General features: G+C 46.8%; 1 protein-coding gene across 3 annotated transcripts in view; it reads right to left on the reverse strand.

Moving 5' to 3' along the window:
- LOC140190140 (probable G-protein coupled receptor 139) overlaps positions 1-19001 on the reverse strand; it is an 82783-nt gene that overhangs the window by 7577 nt on the left and 56205 nt on the right. The gene's annotated exons all lie outside the window — the stretch shown is intronic.

Below are 19001 nucleotides of genomic sequence, written 5' to 3' on the forward strand. Positions count from 1 at the left end.
TAGTGATTGATATCCTAAATTACACAGAGCTTGTAGGCCATTCAATACTTGTGCTCAATATGATCCAACTCGTTGAACCCCAACAGGAAACCCACTAATTCCATTCTCCTTAGTGCACATACCTTGAGTTTCACTGATGCTTTACCCTACAACCATGGAGCTGGAGTATGTTCCGTATTTCCGCTGTGGTCCCAGAGTACTACCGCACAGAAAAAGGTCTTTTGGCCCACCGTCCAAAACCCATTAACCTGATCCCCGTTTAATTCTCTCCACCTTCCCATCATCTCCACCACTCTCTGCTACTTACCTACACACCAGGGGCAATTTGCAGTGGACAATTAATTTCTCCAAAGTTGGCCAACTAATTTCTCCTAAGTTCCTTACTTCACACATTTTGTTCACGCCAGCATCTCGGCTTCAGCATCCCCATTTCTGTCACGCTTAACGGTGCTTTTGATTACAGCTACATACTTATACTCAGTCTAATGCAGGTTTCTAATCCAATATAGGTCTTCTGCGTCTATACCCAAACCTGCAATTCAGTTTTAAAGAGTGTATTTCCAGTAGCTACATTGACAATAATTAAAAATTCCAATCAGGTTCCAGATTAACCAAGACAGTCAGCAGAGTTTCATTTGAAGTGGCTTATAAAAACTTAATGAGATCACCCTCACCAGTTGTGGGCAATGCCCCCTCACTTGGGTTGCATGGGTCCTTGCTTGCTGGGAAGTATGCAACAGCACATATGCATTCAAACATGCACAAATAAGTAAAACGCACTCACGTACAGCAAAACACGCACATCCGCGAGCATGCACGCGCACAGGTATGTATATGTATGTGTATATGAGAATTTGTGCATGCAGATACATCACTCTAAAGGATGTGTTCACCCTGTGGAACAATTACTCTGATTTTCACACTCTGGTTTGTTTAAATGTGAGCACACAAGCACAAGTGCATAAAGGAAGAACAGCACATATGTGCTTTGTTTAACTGCAGTAGGTTGGCTACACTCCAAGACTGGGGAAGGAAGGTGTGCTACCAGGATAGTGTGAAGGAACAAGGATTTCCCCCACATTGGCAGAACTTTCATTAATTAAAAAAATTAATAAATATATACACGTACCTTTAATAGAATGTTTCATAATTCTGTTGGTTTGGAAAAATTTGGAACACCCAGTTTGATGGGTTAATCTTAGGAAACTCGCTTTATAAATGCCATGTTCTCACTGTCAGACTGCAAACATTGCAAAATTCAGCTAATCCATATGCTGGACAGAACAAGAGACTATTAATGGAGTTTGCTAATCTTGATAAATTACTCATGTCACAGTTTAACCAACAAATTAGATGCCAAATTATCTTTTTATAAAATGATGTAACACCTGTGGAATAGATTCCTATTCTTAACCCAGAGCTGTGAACATGACTGAGGTCACTGTCAAGTGATTCACAATACTGGAAGAGTCCAGTGATGGGTTAAAAGATGCTTGTTTAATTCTTCTGGCAATACTTCTCACTAAGGCTGGGAATGAAGAAGTCCCAGCTCTCAGAACGGACAGTTCATCACATTTGGAATGTTGTCTTTGTTCAAGAAACAACTTACTGCATTTGCTTCAAGCCAAGGCACTAAACACCAAATACGGTAACTGAACTTTTGAATTTGCATTGCTGGATTTGTGACTTATGAACTGTTGCACTGTTTATTCAGTGAGGTTTTAATCCACTTTTTCTGTTTCTAGCCCACCTGGCTTGCTGCGCACGTTCGTCTAGGGGAGACATAGAAACATAGAAAATAGGTGCAGGAGTAGGCCATTTGGCCCTTTGAGCCTGCACCGCCATTCAGTATGATCATGGCTGATCATCCTACTCAGAACCCTGTACCAGCCTCCATAACCCCTGATCCCTTTAGCCACAAGGGCCATATCTAACTCCCTCTTAAATATAGCCAATGAACTGGCCTCAACTGTTTCCTGTGGCAAAGAATTCCACAGATTCACCACTCTCTGTCGCTTTCCGCCCCGCCAAACAGGGTATTCAAGTTTGGGTGGATGCTGTGTAATGTACCCCCCGTACAAACCCACACCGCGAAATATCAGACAGTACACAATATGCGATAAAATGATTACACTTTATAACTCTCACTTTAGCTATGTGGTTAGTAGCGAAACAAAATATGAAAGAAAAAGGTGCCACTTTTATTAAACAGTTCGTGCACAAAAATCGTTGGAGCTCACGCCTCAGGTATTCCTACGTAAACGACCTCTGCTGAACTGTTCCGGACCGTCGGATTCCAGTCTCCACTGTCAGGTGGTCTACCAGCACTCTGTACACGTATCCTTCCTCGTCCTTTTCCTCGAACAAAAGCCCGCGAAAACCCCGCTCCCAGACATACGAGAAAGAATAACATTTCTCCCATTGGTTAGCCACCTGTTACCTGTAGTTATATCCCAAACATCGCTGCTACAGAAAACCATTACCTCAGCAGTTAACATTACAGAGAAGCCATTACATTCTCCCCCCACTGAATTTAGTCCTGCCCTCATGACATTGAGATAATTTTCCAACCCTTCCTGCAAAACATAAAGCCCAATCCAAGTGCAGAAAGCAGTGACGTAGCTCCCCAAACAGTAGAAACCACGCCCTGTTCCCCAGGCGCTACATAGGCCAACCTATCTGGGGGGTTCCTAATTCTCTGAGACCTCCGTAACTCCTCACCTAACTCTTCCGGCTCAGACGCGACTGGGGATACTTTGGGTCTGCCTGGTGAAACCTCCCGTGATCTATCACTCAAAACCCTCTGCAAATCAGAGCCCCCTGTCTCACGTTCAGGCCCCGCGTCCTCTCCTTCAGGATCCCGCTGTACCCCAGGCTGCCCACCAATCAACCCCCTCACCTCACCTGACTCAGTGGGAGAAGGGCCAGGAGTCTCGTCCTCAATAAATGGGGAGTTAGTGAATGGCAGCATGTACCACACATCCAAAATCATCATCCTCCGAATCAGTATCCCTCTCAGGGGCGGGGCCTGGCCCAGCCTCTCCTGCCGTGGGCCCTGCAGTCGCCCTGCATTTTTGCAGAGTCCTCTTACTAGGTGTAGGCTCCAAGTCGGGCTCACGGTTTGCCTGCACCGCTTGTCCCAGGGCAACAGGTGGTTCCGATGGAGAACCTTGACAGGCCCATTCCCCTCCTCTGGTTTCACCCAGAAAACTGGTAGGTTTGGTATCTGACTCTCCACCACATAGGGCGTAGCTGCCCATCGGTCAGCTAACTTATGCTTTCCAGGTAGCCCCAAATTCCTTATGAGGACTCTGTCTCCCAGCAGGAGTTGGGAGAACTTCACCTTCTGATCGAACCTCCTCTTATTTCCTCGACTCTGCTTGGCGGCCGTGGCCCCAGCCAATTCATAAGCCCCTTTCAGCTCTCTCCTCATATCAGACGCATACTTCAGATAATGCTTCGGTGGTAAGTCACCCTCGTCAGTCCCAAAACAAAGGTCCATGGGTAACCTCGCCTCGCACCCAAACATCAGATAATATGGCGAGTACCCAGTAGCTTCATTGCATGTACAGTTGTAACAGTGAACGAGATGCCCAATATGTTGACTCCACCTGCTCTTCTTGCTGATCTCCAGGGTCCTGAGCATGTCTAGCAATGTCTGATTAAACCTCTCAGGCTGGGGATCCCCCTGCGGGTGATAGGCCATGGTCCTTGATTTCTCAACTCCATGCCCAGTAACTCATAGGTGAGTCTACTCTCAAAGTCCCGTCCCTGGTCACTACGCATCTGCCTGGGAAGGCCATAGTGCATGAAATATTTCTTCCATAACACTTTTGCCACCGTAGTCACCCTCTGGTCCTTGGTAGGAAAAGCCTGAGCATATCTGGTGTAGTGGTCCGTGATGACTAAGACATTCGCCATGTTGCTGGTATCGGGTTCTATGGACAGGAAATCCATACACACCAGTTCCAGGGGCCCTGGACTCTGCAAGTGGGACAAAGGAGCTGCCTGCGTAGGCAGTGTCTTCCGGCGTCTGCAGCGAATGCACGACTTGCAGTACTCTTCAACCTCCGACTTCATTTGGGGCCAGTAAAACTGGTTTTTGAGCAATCTATAGGTCTGTTCAACCCCCAAATGTCCAGAATCATCATGAAGTGACTTCAATGCAATCTTCCAATACTTCTCAGGCAGGACCAGCAGGCAACGCCGAGGTTGGTCCGGGGGTGACGAGACCCAGTATAAAATTTGGTTCTTCAACTTCAACTGAAGCCATTCTTTCAGTAATGGAGACACCGAAGTGAGTTTTGTCTTCTTCACCTGATCCACATTCCCCCTTTTCAACCGCGTACCACATAGTGCCAATGCCCGGATCATCTCGCTGAGCAGCTGCCACTTCCCCAGAACTCAATTCTGGCAGCTGATTGGTCTTCAGAGCAGTCAGGTTACAGTAAACTGGGGGTAGGGCGTCATCAGAAGTCCCCAATTGATCCACTGCTCAATCCGGCCTCTCCTTTTCCTCTGCCTTCACGGTGATGGCAAACTGACACATGGCCTTCACCCCAGGGGCAGGAACGCTCTCCCACTCCTTGTCTCTGTCAGTCCCTCATGCATCCATCGGGATAAAACATCAGCATCAATGTTCCGGCTCCCCGGCCGGTACTTCAGGCTGAAATCATAGGAAGACAACGCTGCCAAGCACCGATAGGCTGTGACATCCAGTTTCGCCGAGGTCAAGATATAAGTTAGGGGATTGTTGTCCGTCCTCACCTCAAACTTGGCCCCGTAGAGATAGCCACTCAGCTTATCCATCACCGCCCATTTCAATGCCAGGAATTCCAGCTTGTGGGTGGGATAGTTTCTCTTGAAGGGTGACAAACTCTAGCTGACAAACACCACAGGTCTCCACCTGGTGCCTCGATCCTGATACAGGATGCCCCCTCATCCATCTCGGCTGGCACCTGTGTGTAGTACATATGGCAATCGAGGGTCCGCAAAAGCCAGCACCGGCGCCTGGGTCAGCAACTCTTTCAGCGACTGAAAAGCCTCCTCACATTTTGCATCCCAACTCTGTCCGAAGGGCTCTGATGGGTTTAGATATTCTCCAACCTCCTGTCCTTTTTTCCCTTTCCCTTTCTGTCCCAGGGGAGGGTAACCACACAGAAGCTGATTCAAGGGGTGACTCACTTTGGCGTAGCCCTTCACCAATCTCTGATAATAACCACAGAACCCAAGGAACGAGCGCAGAGTGCTCACAGTCTGGGGAGTTTGCAAAGTGGTCACCGCTTCTATCTTAGCCGGGTCTGTAGCTATTCCATCTCGCGAGATTACATGCCCGACATAGCTAACAGACATCTTGCAGAACTGGCACTTGTCCAGGGAAAGTTTTAACCCTTCATCCTTCAGGCGGCCTAGCACCTTCAGTAGCTTCGCTTCATGTTCTTCCAAGGTGGATCCAAATACTGTCAAGTCATCCAAATATACACACGCCTCGAACAAATTCGTATCCCCCACCATCTTCTCCATGACCTTCTGGAAGGTGGCAGGGGATCCCGATATGCCTTGGGGCATCCTTTTGAACTGGAAGAATCCCAGGGGACGTATAAATGCTGTCTTCTCTTTGTCGGCCTCACTCATCGGGATCTGGTAATATCCACTCCTCAAGTCCAGTACACTGAACCACTTCGCACCACTCAGACAGGCCAGCGCGCCTTCGACCCTCGGGAGCGTATACTGGTCAGGGACAGTGCGCCTGTTCAAAGTCCTATAGTCCACACACTTCCGGGCCACTACTATTGGGGACGCATAGGGTCTTTGGGACTCAGTGATGATCCCAGCTTCCTTCAACTTACACAAATGCTGCCGCACGTCTTCCACGTGGGCAGGGGCCAGTCGCCGCGACCTCTCTCTAAATGGGGTGTCCTCGGTCATCCGGATGGTGTGACGAGTGCTCTTGGAACAACCCACATCAAACTCGCCAATGGAAAAGACACCTTTCAGCTTCAACATCTTCTCCACCAGCCTCCTTTTCCAGCTCGGCGGCACTGGAGAATCCCCAAAGTTAAAGGCCTCAGTGGTCAGCTTTTCACTTTTCTCCAATAATTTCTCCCCAGCAGGCCTCACGGGGGCACTAGACATTACTGTCACCGGGAACAAATGCGCTGGGGCATCCCCCTCTTAAAGGTGATCTCCCTCTTCATAGTGTTCCTGACGATCACAGCCATCCTGCTCGCCTGTACCACTGAGGGCCTCTGCAATTCAGGCCTCACCAGCACCCCAGCCAAATCACAACTCCCCCTGGAGGTCTTCCGGAGCGTCCACTAAGAGGGCCTCGCTCTAAGGTGCTCCGGGAACTCTGTGGTCCCCCATCACTCTCGCTACTTCCCTGGGTCGTATCACCTTAGGCTTCGACTGGGTGCACCACACAGTCCCTCGCTTAATTTCAGTATCCGGCCCAGTGCAGCCACGCACTTCCTCAAACGCAGCTCGAAACACTGGGTGCACTTACAAGGTCCCCAAAAAGCTTTCACCCGCCTTCTCCCTGCAGGCCCCCATGAGCCTCTGTACAAGAGGGGTGTTGGTCCCCACCAGAATTGAAACACCGCCCTCCTCAACCAGATCCGGACAAACCAGCACTAACGTCTCAAGAACCTCAGACACTCCCACATCGGCCTCTGAGAACTCCAGTTTCACTGACAAGTAACCGTTGTACGGATAATCACCAGCACTGATACCCCAAATCTCCAGTGCATTGAATGGGGTCAAGGGCAAATGCTTCAGATATTGGTTGTAGAACGAATGGTACAGTAACGTGACCTGCGACCCGGTGCTGAGTATGGCTTTAGAATAGATTCCCTCTATCCGTAGCGACACGCTGGAGTGGGGTCCCACTAATCCGTCAGGAATAGGGTCTATTGCTTTTGGGGGTTCCTTGGTACATTGCTGGGAACGTGTTCCCCCAGAGACACCAAGCCGTTCCCTCACTGGGTCTCCTCTAGGTTTCCCGACACCTCTCCCTGCTTGGATACCTGGGGGCTCGCTCTCTGAGGGGCTTCCTGCCGCTCACATTCCCGCTGGAAGTGTCCCTCCTTCCCACAGTTATAGCACACGCTACCGGCCGCCCCTCTTCTCGCAGAACACCGGCCACCCGCAGCCTTCTGCGCGGTCCGTCCCCTTGGGAGGGGGCCCCTCTCTACCTGTCCTATCATGCGGAGGGTCCACACCCGTCATGAACCCCCGTGATCTCTCAGTTTCCAGCTCTGCCACCACCTCCTTTACCATTCCCCGGGTTGGGCTGGCCCCGGTCACTTCACCACAAGGGGCTACAGCTGAGGATTGCACCCTGCTGACAGAGTCCTCTCGTGGCCCCAACGCGTTCTCATCCTCCCGCACCTCTCTGATCAGCTGAACGAACGATGGCGGGGGGAGGGGCGCGTTTTACAGGACTGCTGGAGACTCCAAGCAATCCTGTCCTGGGCCTGGGCGTCCCTAGTTACCCGATCCATCCATAACTGATCCACCTCAGCCGCCCGAATGACTCCCGGCGCCACAAACAATTTAGCGGTCTCTCTAGCCGGAAAAGCTTCTCCCCCTTCTCCTGACGCATGTTTTGAAACCACCCTAGGAGCTCCCAGGAACTCCCAGTCAAACCAAAAGTGCTTTCGAATGCATCCAGATACACAGCAAGGGAGGCAGAGAGCTGGTTAACATTCATGCCTCATACTACCTCAGCTGCCAACCCCCTCAAACTTTCCACCGATCTCTGTCACTTTTCATTATCAGAGCACTGCCACTCACCCAACAACTGAGAGGTCTGCTCCACCCACGTCTCAAAATCCTCCTCCCCCTCAGGGTGGGCGTTATTCCAGAGAAGATTCTTAGCTTCTGGTGGGGCCCCGCTGCCTTACTCGCCAGGGAGGTAATGGCGGATGCCAACTCAGAACTCTCACCTTTCACTGGGGCATGGGAACTAATCAAACTTTCCAAATCCGACCACTCTTTCCCCTCATCTCTCAGTAATGAGAAAACCTGTTTTCTAAAATCTCCGCCCTTAACTGCTGGCAACTCAGCTCGCTGAGCACTGTTCCCTCCCTCCATGACAATATGAACACGCCATGGTCCTGCCTCCCCTGGGTCACCAACAAACTCCGGCAGTTCCATCGCCGTTACGTCAATGGTAGTCTGCACTAACACCAGGTCTGAGCTTACTGTTTTATTAAACTTTCGTGCTACGATTTCAACCTTGCCGACAGCTTTAACCATACTCAACCGTCGAATTAACATTTCTTCCGGGGTATGAATATCTACCCCACTCAACAGGCACGCATTGATTACTGGTAATCCTTCAGATATACACCAGCGCTTGACCCCAGCTGCATCCATAACAGCACTAATTTAAACAGGGTGATCACACAGCATTCAACGGAATCAAATCCTGGACGTAGCCATCACAAATGTAGCCCACCTGGCTTGTTGCTCACGTTCGTCTAGGGGAATCAGCTTTCGGCCCCGCCAAACAGGGTATTCAAGTTTGGGTGGATGCTGTGTAATGTACCCCCGTACAAACTCACACGTGAAATATCAAACAATACACCATATGCACCAAATGATTACACTTTATAACTCTTACTTTAGCTATGTGGTTAGTAGCGAAACAAAATATAAAAGAAAAAGGCGCCACTTTTATTAAATAGTTCATGCACAAAAATCGTTGGAGCTCATGCCTCAGGTATTCCTCCATAAATGACCCCTGCTGAAATGTCGCCGACCCCCAGACCCTCGGATTCCAGTTTCCGCTGTCGGGTGGTCTACCAGCGCTCCTCACATACGTCCTTCCTCGTCTTTCTCCTCGAACAAAAGCCCGCGAAAACCCCACTCCCAGACATACAAGAAAGAATAACATTTTTCCCTTTGGTTCACCACCCGTTATCTGTAGTTATAACCCAAACATTGCTGCTACAGAAAAACCATTACCTCAGCAGTTAACATTACAGAAAAGCCATTACATGTTCATTTGAAGAGTTAAAGCAGCTTAGTTGATGGGTTGCTAGTTTCATTTTCAGTCTGTTTACAGCGCAGACCACATTACAGCTTTGCCTACTGCAATGGATTCCAGATATCTGGGATACAGTGGCACCAGTACATTTTGGCCCAGTTATGCTGCAGCCCCAATTAGTTGAAGTTTCATGGAAATAGTTAAAAAGGTACAAAAAAGACTAGCTACCATTTAACTGAGTTAAAAAAAACGTATTTAAGTAAAGTACAGAACAAATTAGAACACTACCAGTACTACTACAGTACTATAAAAGTGTGTATTAGTTCCCTATAGCTATCAATGGAGGAGTTATGCCACTATGTTCTTTTGGTTGACTGTAAATGAACAAAATCAGCACAGGCATCTAGTTAATGGACTACTATTTTCAACAATTGCTTCCTCCAAATCTTCATTTTCATTGTAACAGTCAAAATGATTGTTGATACATTAAAATTCTTCGTAATTCCTAATTTACTGAAGTAGTAAAATCATTTCATTTTCACTCCCGGCTGTTTCTGACATCTCCAAGCCTGAAAGCTTGAAACCACAGTGAGCAATTCAGTGAGTTCTGAATTGTCTTACTGTTTATTACTTGCAAACTATCAGTGACAAGAATCACTGCTTTTGAACACAAGCACACGCAACTGATGCTATTTATAAACTGTTCGCTTTAAACACAGCGTAGAGTCTAAAGGCCATGCAAATGCTTGTGTCTGACATTAGTTCAGTAACAGTCTCCTTCCCCAATTAAACAGTATAGTGTCCCAAATAAATGAAGGGATTCCCGGCTATTTTCTTAATTAGTTTTTGTTCTTTAAGAGTTGTCCCAAATAAGTGGCTGTCCTGATTAGCCAATGTCCCAATTAACCAGAATCCACCGTCTTTCTGCAAAGTTAGCAATGAGCCACTGAGGCAAGTTCAGACAATCTGAAGCACTTTGAGTAGTGAACTGGTTAAGATGCTGGAGTAACAGGAGGAATTCTATACCATAGATCAAGAATGTCGGATTGAACATCACCACAGCAGCTGGGGCATTTCAATTCAAGCAATTAAATAAAGCAGAACATGAGTAAAACAGCATGGAATCCTGCCCTTTGGCCCACTGGCATCAATCCTGCACTAATATAATTTAAATATTTAAAAACTAGTCCTGTGAATTGTGGCCTTGAAACCCCCCAGACTGTTAGACAAAGCACAGTATCGTTTAGGAAAGAAAATCTGCTGCCCTTATCCCAACTCCCTCTGGCCTATGCCTGCTAAACACTACCTAATAGGAAACCAGTCAACCTAATCTCATCACATGACAGTCCTTCCATCTCAGGATTCATTCAGGTGACCCTTTGCGCTGCACTCCCTCCACTGCAAGTATATCCTTTGGTAAGGTGATCCAAAACTGCATGCAACACACCAGCAGTGGTCTCACCAAGGTGCTGTCTAATTCTAAGGTGTCCTTAGAGATCAGTTTACCACAGATCGAAGCAAATTATACACAGTGGTCAACATGGCTGGATGTTGTTTCTGGAGCGATCTCTCTCTCTCCCTCGCTGGTGAGAGAGAGAGCCTGTCTGAGATACCAAGGTGTTGGGCTGTAGACTGTAGTTTTTGATGGACTCTAGATCAAGGTCTCTTTGGGGGCTTTTGCTATTGCTTGCATGGTGGGGAGGGGTGCTTCTGCCAGTGTAAGTGGGGGAAGGGGGGGTGGTCGAGGCTTCTGCTGCTTGTGCATGCGACGGGCGAGGGGGTCTTTGGGGCTCTGATGTTCCTATCATCCATTCTTTGGGATTTCTTGTTTTGTGGACTTCTCTGTGAAGAGTAAGAATTTCAGGTTGTACGGTATACTGTATACATTCTCTGATATTAAGTTGAACCATTTGTAGATTGGCTGCAGGCACCTCACCTTCACTGGCCACAGGTGTGCAGTGTAAACAGAGCACTATCTGTGTAAGCCATCTGAGGTTATTTACAGTGGCAGTATCTCCTATCACCAGGATGCCACCTGATCTATTGCAAACCTATCGTATGCCCTACCCCTTTCAGGCTTAAGTGGAAAAAGTACTGCAGGAACGAAAACAGGACAGGGTGCTGTTAAGGGCCAGCACAGTCATTGGGTAACCCTGCTTTTGTACTAAGAACAGAAAATGCCAGCAACATTCAACAAACCAGGCAGCATCTGCGGAAAGAAAATCAGTTCTGGGACTTCCCATGCATACTGAGAAAGGGAAGAAACAAGCTAGTGTGCTATAGTATAGGTAGCCGAGAAAGTGAAGGAGGAGGTGGGGGTGGAATAAGAGGATTATCTCTGGTAGGGTGAGACCAGCTGATCTAGCATGGCGATTAAGGGGGTAAGTTAGAATAAACTTCTTGGTCGTTTTTAATGTTGTTAATGGTAAGGCTGTGGAACATGCACAGCAGGTTAGATTGTACCAAAAAAATTGAATAAATTAATAGCAGATAAAAAAACCACTTCTGATGCAGACAGAAAGAAAAAGTGGGCATCTGCAGAATTTCTCATGTTTACGAGTTCTCTAATGCTGGAGGATTCGGTATTGAGTGCTGTGGGCTACAGAGTTCCCAATGGAAGTCATTCCTGGTTCATCTCAAGTTCTAAAGGTCATTTCCAGCTTTGCAAAAGGTCCCAGGTAATGGAAGATCTCCTAGGGCTCCTAAACCTGTCCTCCCAAGGACAGACGTTTGTTCACAGCATACCAGGCCTAATCAGCGGTGTGGGTGAGGCAGCCTTCAAGAATGTCTATCCCACAGCACACTTATGTTGAATGTGATTGTCTGAAGCACTACTTGGGAAGAGATAGATACATCACCAAGTCATGAGATCATGATTAGCTGTTCCAAGCCTCCACAGTGTTAGCCTGCATGGGCACACAATCACATGACCTCTTGGCTCAAAGTACTCACTCTACACGTCCATCACTGGTCACTCAATATCTCCATCCTGCTGGAGCCCCGCCTTCCCAAACAACTGGGGAAAAGTAGCTCATTAACCAATAGAATGTTTCTCAGCCTGTTAATCAAATGGGCATTTTCCCCTCCCCAATATTTAACAGCAGTAAACACAAATGTAAAAGAGATCCTCTTTAGATTATTTACATTTTCTTTTCTTATTTCATGGTGCTTATTACTCAGTGCATGGAGCCTGGGTGGATCCTAAATAGTTGGCAACCCCCATCCAGACACAGTTCCAAAGAAAACAAGATGCCAGAAAAGAACAAGAAAATCCACAGTTGTGTAATTGTACCAAATAAGAGATTTTCCCTTGAATCACAAAACAGGTGATATTCTGTAAAGTGAAGGAAACAGGTTAGAGTTCTGTGCAAGCAGAGCAGAATGTAACTCACCATGGAGGTCAGAGTGAAATCACACATGATGTAATGATGTAAGGCAAAGAAAACAATAGATGGTGAAAGTTGCAAATAATGAAGGCAGGCAGGCCAATCATCCACTCAGGCCCCACTCAGCTAATCTGACCTTCAATCCCATTTCTTGGAATTGTTATAGTATGGAACGAGGCCACTCATCCCATTGCAATTACTTTACTATTGCCGCATGTACGACCAGGATCAAAGACAGTTTCTATTTCACTATTATACCACAACTCAAAAAGGATACCATCATGTACATAGCTCGCATTAACAAGACCTGGCTGCCAGGAAAACTCAAGCTGTGGTGCTTCCAGTTTGGCATACTCCCAAGACTCATGTGGCCTTTAACAGTGTATGAAACCCCTATCAGCAAGGTTGAAAAGCTTGAAAGAATGATCAGCACACATGTGAAACAGTGTTATTAAGTGCTTCCACGATTATTAAGTGCTGTTGGACTGTACGGGAACGGCAAATTGGAATTACCAATTGCAAGTCTTGTGGAAGAATTCAAATGCACCAAGGCAAGGTTGGTCATGACTCTCAATGAATCTGAAGATACTGTTATTCGAACAGTGGCCCCCCCCCCATGGTAACGGGGAGGAAGTGAACCCCATCTGAAGCCGTTGAGAGTGCTAAGTCTGCTCTTCACTTCAGGGACGTGGTTGGCCAAGTCCAACTTGGGAGAGCCGGGCTCGGGCTCGTCCCAAAGGCTCCTCAATGGCACAAGGCAGCATCAGTGCAGAAGAGGCGACTCATGGTGGAGGAGTTGAGAAGACAGGAGGAGGCAGAGCGACACGCCAGGGCCGTCTCAATGACCAAGCAGAGCCACTGGAGTAATTGGGAGAGTCTGGAAAAGAGGAAACTTAGCTGTCGTGACATCTGGGAGATGGAGGGATCTCGGCTAAGTTTTGTCATCAGAGCCACTTATGACCTCCTACCCACACCCCAGAACCTGAACCAGTGGTGGGGAGAAGACCCCGCTTGCTCTCTTTGTCAAGCACCTGGATCACTAAGGCACAATTTAACAGGATGCTCCACGAGCCTCACCCAGGGGCGGTACACTTGGCGGCATAACCAAGTTCTCAGACAGTTGGCACAGAGTCTTGGAACAGAGGCGAATCTTCACAAATGCTCTCCCACAAACATTGGCAGGGAATGTCCACATTACACGATTTGTACCAGCAGGCCAACCTCCAGAGCACCATATAACATCAAAAGATGTAAGCATTTTGCAGGTTGCTCGGGATTGGAAAATGGACATGGACTTGGAAAAAAAGCTTGTGTTTCCCCCAGACATTGCAGCTACAACACTCCGGCCAGACATGGTCCTGTGATCCATAACAGCCAAGCTGGCATATGTTGTGGAATTGTACCATGGGAAGATGGTGTCAAAGAAGCTTATGAGAGGAAAAAGACCAAGTACTCTGAACTGGCAACTGAAGCTGCCCAGAATGGCTGGAAGATCAAGATTTTCCCTGTAGAAGTGGGATGCAGGGGATTCATTGCTACATCTACGACCAGTCTATTGAAGAAGATGGGGGTGAGAGGTCACTCCCTCCAACAAGCAATCAAATCCTTATCAAATGCAGCAGAAGAAAGCAGCAATTGGATTTGGATTAAAAGGAAAGACAACAACTGGGCCGCAAGATGAAGACAGGAGGGTATGGAACTGAGGGGGGTGTATCTGGGACGCCAGATAGCACCGTTGAGCCCTCTGGAGTCGTCGTGGGCTTATCAATGAAGTGTCAAAGAAGGAGGGTGCCCACCTGATGACCCCGATGACGTACCTACCCTCCCTCCTTGTCACCACTCCAAACCCACTGCCAACATCGAGAGTGTCAACTTACCATAGGGATTGAAACATCAAGTCCTAGTAGTTCTACTATAGAAGAATCCCCTAATGTAAGATAGACTCTTGACTTAACAATCTACCGTGTTGTAGCTTTGTGCCTTATTTTCTAACTGCACTGCATTTCCTCTGTAACTAACTCTTTATGTTGCACTCTGTTGTCGCTGTCTCCTTGTGCAATCTTGATGTAACGATGTGATGAAATGATCTGTATGGCTGACAAGTAAAACGAAGTTCTTCCCTATAATATGTGATGATAATAAACTAATTTATTTAAATGTGTTGGGATACAGTGAAAATCTTTTCTTTGTATGCTATTTATTCCATGCACATATCAGGCATCCCACCCTGCAAAAACTCATTTCAGGGAGGTAGCACCACCACCCCTGCTCCCTGCAACCCCATATCCCCCCCCCACCACCCCCCAGTCGACCTCCAAGGGTGTATGTATACAGGACATTTGATAATGAAAGATCACAATTTATTTGATCACATATTGAAACTATTTACACACACATACTTATATATATATATATATATATATATATATATATTCCTTGTTGAGTATTTTGTTGGCAATCTCAATGCTAATGCAAATAGCTTTTCTATTTCTTTTGCAAACTTTCCTTGAACTGTGATGTGGCTTGCTTGACAGATTTGAGCATTTTGCCGGAAGTCTCAACCTCATAGCAGTCTGTGTCAATGAATTTGTTAATTTTGCAAGATATCAGATTCACAAGATTCACCATTATATTATCATGGAGTTTTTTAAAATTCTATTACAACTTTAAGCAAGTCTACAGGCAGTTTGGTCTCATCACGTATGACATCAATAGAGTAGCTCCTTAGCAGCTAGCCAGCTAGTTTAAATAATGTTAGCTATGCTAATAGACAATAGACAATAGGTGCAGGAGTAGGCCATTCGGCCCTTCGAGCCAGCACCGCCATTCACTGCGATCATGGCTGATCATCCACTATCAGTATCCAGTTCCTGCCCTATCCCCATAACCTTTGATTCTGCTATCTTTAAGAGCTCTATCCATCTCTTTCTTGAAAGCATCCAGAGACTTGGCCTCCACAGCCTTCTGGGGCAGAGCATTCCATATATCCACCACTCTCTGGGTGAAAAAGTTTTTCCTCAACTCCGTTCTAAATGGCCTACCCCTAATTCTTAAACTGTGGCCTCTGGTTCTGGACTCACCCATCAGCGGGAACATGCTTCCTGCCTGCAGCGTGTCCAATCCCTTAATAATCTTATATGTTTCAATAAGATCCCCTCTCAGCCTTCTAAATTCCAGAGTATACAAGCCCAGTCGCTCCAATCTTTCGACATATGACAGTCCCACCATCCCGGGAATTAACCTTGTGAACCTACACTGCACTCCCTCAATAGCAAGAATGTCCTTCCTCAAATTTGGAAACCAAAACTGCACACAGTACTCCAGGTGTGGTCTCACCAGGGCCCTGTACAGCTGCAGAAGGACCTCTTTGCTCTTATACTCAATTCCCCTTGTTATGAAGGCCAGCATGCCATTAGCTTTCTTCACTGCCTGCTGTATTTGCATGCTTGCTTTCAGTGACTGATGTACAAGAACACCTAGATCTCATTGTACTTCCCCTTTTCCTAACTTGACTCCATCTAGATAATAATCTGCCTTCCTGTTCTTACTACCAAAGTGGATAACCTTACATTTATCCACATTAAACTGTACCTGCCATGCATCTGCCCAATCACCCAGCCTGCCCAAGTCACCCTGCATTCTCATAACATCCTCCTCACATTTCACACTGCCACCCAGCTTTGTGTCATCAGCAAATTTGCTAATGTTACTTTTAATTCCCTCATCTAAATCATTAATATATATTGTAAACAGCTGCGGTCCCAGCACTGAACCCTGCGGTACCCCACTGGTCACCGCCTGCCATTCCGAAAGGGACCTGTTAATTGCTACTCTTTGTTTTCTGTCAGCCAGCCAATTTTCAATCCATGTCAGTACTCTGCCCCCAATACCATGTGCCCTAATTTTGCCCACTAATCTCCTACGTGGGACTTTATCAAAGGCTTTCTGAAAGTCCAGGTACACCACATCTACTGGCTCTCCCTTGTCCATTTTCATAGTTACATCCTCAAAAAATTCCAGAAGATTAGTCAAGCACGATTTCCCCTTCGTAAATCCATGCTGACTCGGACCAATCCTGTTACTACTATCCAGATGTGTCGCAATTTCATCTTTTATAATTGACTACAGCATCTTTCCCACCACCGATGTCAGGCTAACCAGTCTATAATTCCCTGTTTTCTCTCTTCCTCCCTTCTTGAAGAGAGGGACAACATTAGCCACCCTCCAATCCACAGGAACTGATCCTGAATCTATAGAACATTGGAAAATGATTACCAATGCATCCACGATTTCTAAAGCCACCTCCTTAAGTACCCTGGGATGCAGACCATCAGGTCCCGGGGGCGTATCAGCCTTCAGACCCAACAGCCTATCCAACACCATTTCCTGCCTAATATAAATTTCCTTCAATTTATCCATTACCCTAGGTCCTTTGGCCACTATTACGTCTGGGAGATTGTTTGTGTCTTCCCTACTGAAGACAGATCCAAAGTACCTGTTCAACTCATCTGCCATTTCCTTGTTCCCCATAATAAATTCACCCGCTTCTGTCTTCAAGAGCCCAATTTTGGTCTTAACTGTTTTTTCCCTTTTCACATACCTAAAGAATCTTTTACTATCTTCCTTTATATTCTTGGCTAGTTTACCTTCGTACCTCATTTTTTCTCCGTGTATTGCCTTTTTAGTTACCTTCTGTTGCTCTTTAAAAGTTCCCCAATCCTCCGGCTTCCCACTCGTCTTTGCTATGTTATACTTTTTCTCTTTTATTTTTATACTGTCCATTACTTCCCTTGTCAGCCATGGCCTCCCCTTACTCCCCTTAGGATCTTTCTTCCTCTTTGGAATGAACTGATCCTGCACCTTCCGCATTATTCCCAGAAACACTTGCCATTGCTGTTCCACTGTCATCCCTGCTAGGGTATTGTTCCATTGAACTCTGGCCAGCTCCTCCCTCATAGCACCATAGTTCCCTTTGTTCAACTGTAATACCGACACTTCCGAGTTTCCCTTCTCCCTCTCAAATTGTAGATTAAAACTTATCATATTATGGTCACTACCTCCTAATGGCTCCTTTACCTTGAGGTCCCTGATCAAATCCGGTTCATTGCACAACACTAAATCTAGAATTGTGCTCTCTCTGGTAGGCTCCAGTACAAGCTGTTCTAAGAATCCATCTCGGAGGGACTCCACAAACTCCCTTTCTTGGGGTCCAGTACCAGCCTGATTCCTCCAGTCTACCTGCATGTTGAAATCCCCCATAACAACTGTAGCATTACCTTTGCGACATGCCAATTTTAACTCTTGATTCAACTTACACCCTACATCCAGACTACTGTTTGGGGGCCTGTAGATAACTCCCATTAGGGTCTTTCTACCCTTAGAATTTCTCAGTTCTATCCATACTGACTCTACATCTCCTGATTCTATGTCCCCCCTCGCAAGTGACTGAACATCATTCCTCACCAACAGAGCCACCCCACCCCCTCTGCCCATCAGTCTGTCCTTTCGATAGGACGTATACCCTTGGATATTCACATCCCAGGCCCTGTCCACTTGAAGCCATGTCTCTGTTATTCCCACAACATCATACTTACCAATTTCCAACTTTGCCTCAAGCTCATCCACTTTATTTCTTATACTCTGTGCATCCATATACAATACTTTTAATTCATTACTCCCCTCAGCTCCCATATCAATTCCTATTTCACTTGGCCATACTGTACGATCCCTTCTTGAGCTTTCTGCTCTGCTGATTCTGCTGTCTTTCTTAACTTTTCTTATTCTCACTTTCCCTTTATCTCCATCCTTATGTTTCCAGTTCGTTCCCACCCCCACCCCCCACTACTTACTTTAAACACACCCATGTTGCAGAGGTAAACCTGCCTGCCAGAATGCTGGTGCCCCGCTTATTAAGGTGCAACCCGTCCCTTTTGTACAATTCATCCTTACCCCGAAACATACCCCAGCGGTCCAAGAATGTAAATCCTTGCTTCCTGCACCAGTTCCTCAGCCACACATTCAGATCCATTATCTCCCTGTTCTTGACCACTCCAGCACGAGGAACTGGAAGCAAACCGGATTCTCTGAAGTCACACTGTAGAATGTCTTTCCTCTTCCTCCCCACATCATTTGTGCCGACGTGCACCACCACTTCTGGATGTTCACCTTCACTCTTGAGGGTTCCCTGCAATCGGTCTGTGACGTCCTGGATCCCGGCACCAGGGAGGCAACACACCATCCTTAAATCTCGCCTGTTGCCACAGAAACCGCTTTCTGTACCTCTCACTATGGAGTCCCCTACTACCACAGCTCTGTCTGATATCTGTCTCCTCGACTTTGCCTCAGTGCCAATTGTTGACTCGCAGACCCGTCCGCCTCTCAGACTGGCTCTGTCTTCTGTCCCGACAGCTTCCAAGAGGGAATGATACCTGTTAAACTCACCTCAACATGTCTTTTTCAGTCATTTAACACACCATGGGCAATAGAAAAGTCACTGTTGCAAACAGTGCAGCAAGCAACACTGTCATTATTTTTGACCCCTATTAGTCAGGGGTATACTTTGGTGTGGTCTGGGGTGACGTACGTTTTATATTTTCTTTTTTTGGAACACTCTGCCATGGCGC

The sequence above is a fragment of the Mobula birostris genome, chromosome 2 (genome assembly GCF_030028105.1).
Source record: "Mobula birostris isolate sMobBir1 chromosome 2, sMobBir1.hap1, whole genome shotgun sequence".
In the NCBI taxonomy this organism is placed as follows: domain Eukaryota; kingdom Metazoa; phylum Chordata; class Chondrichthyes; order Myliobatiformes; family Myliobatidae; genus Mobula; species Mobula birostris.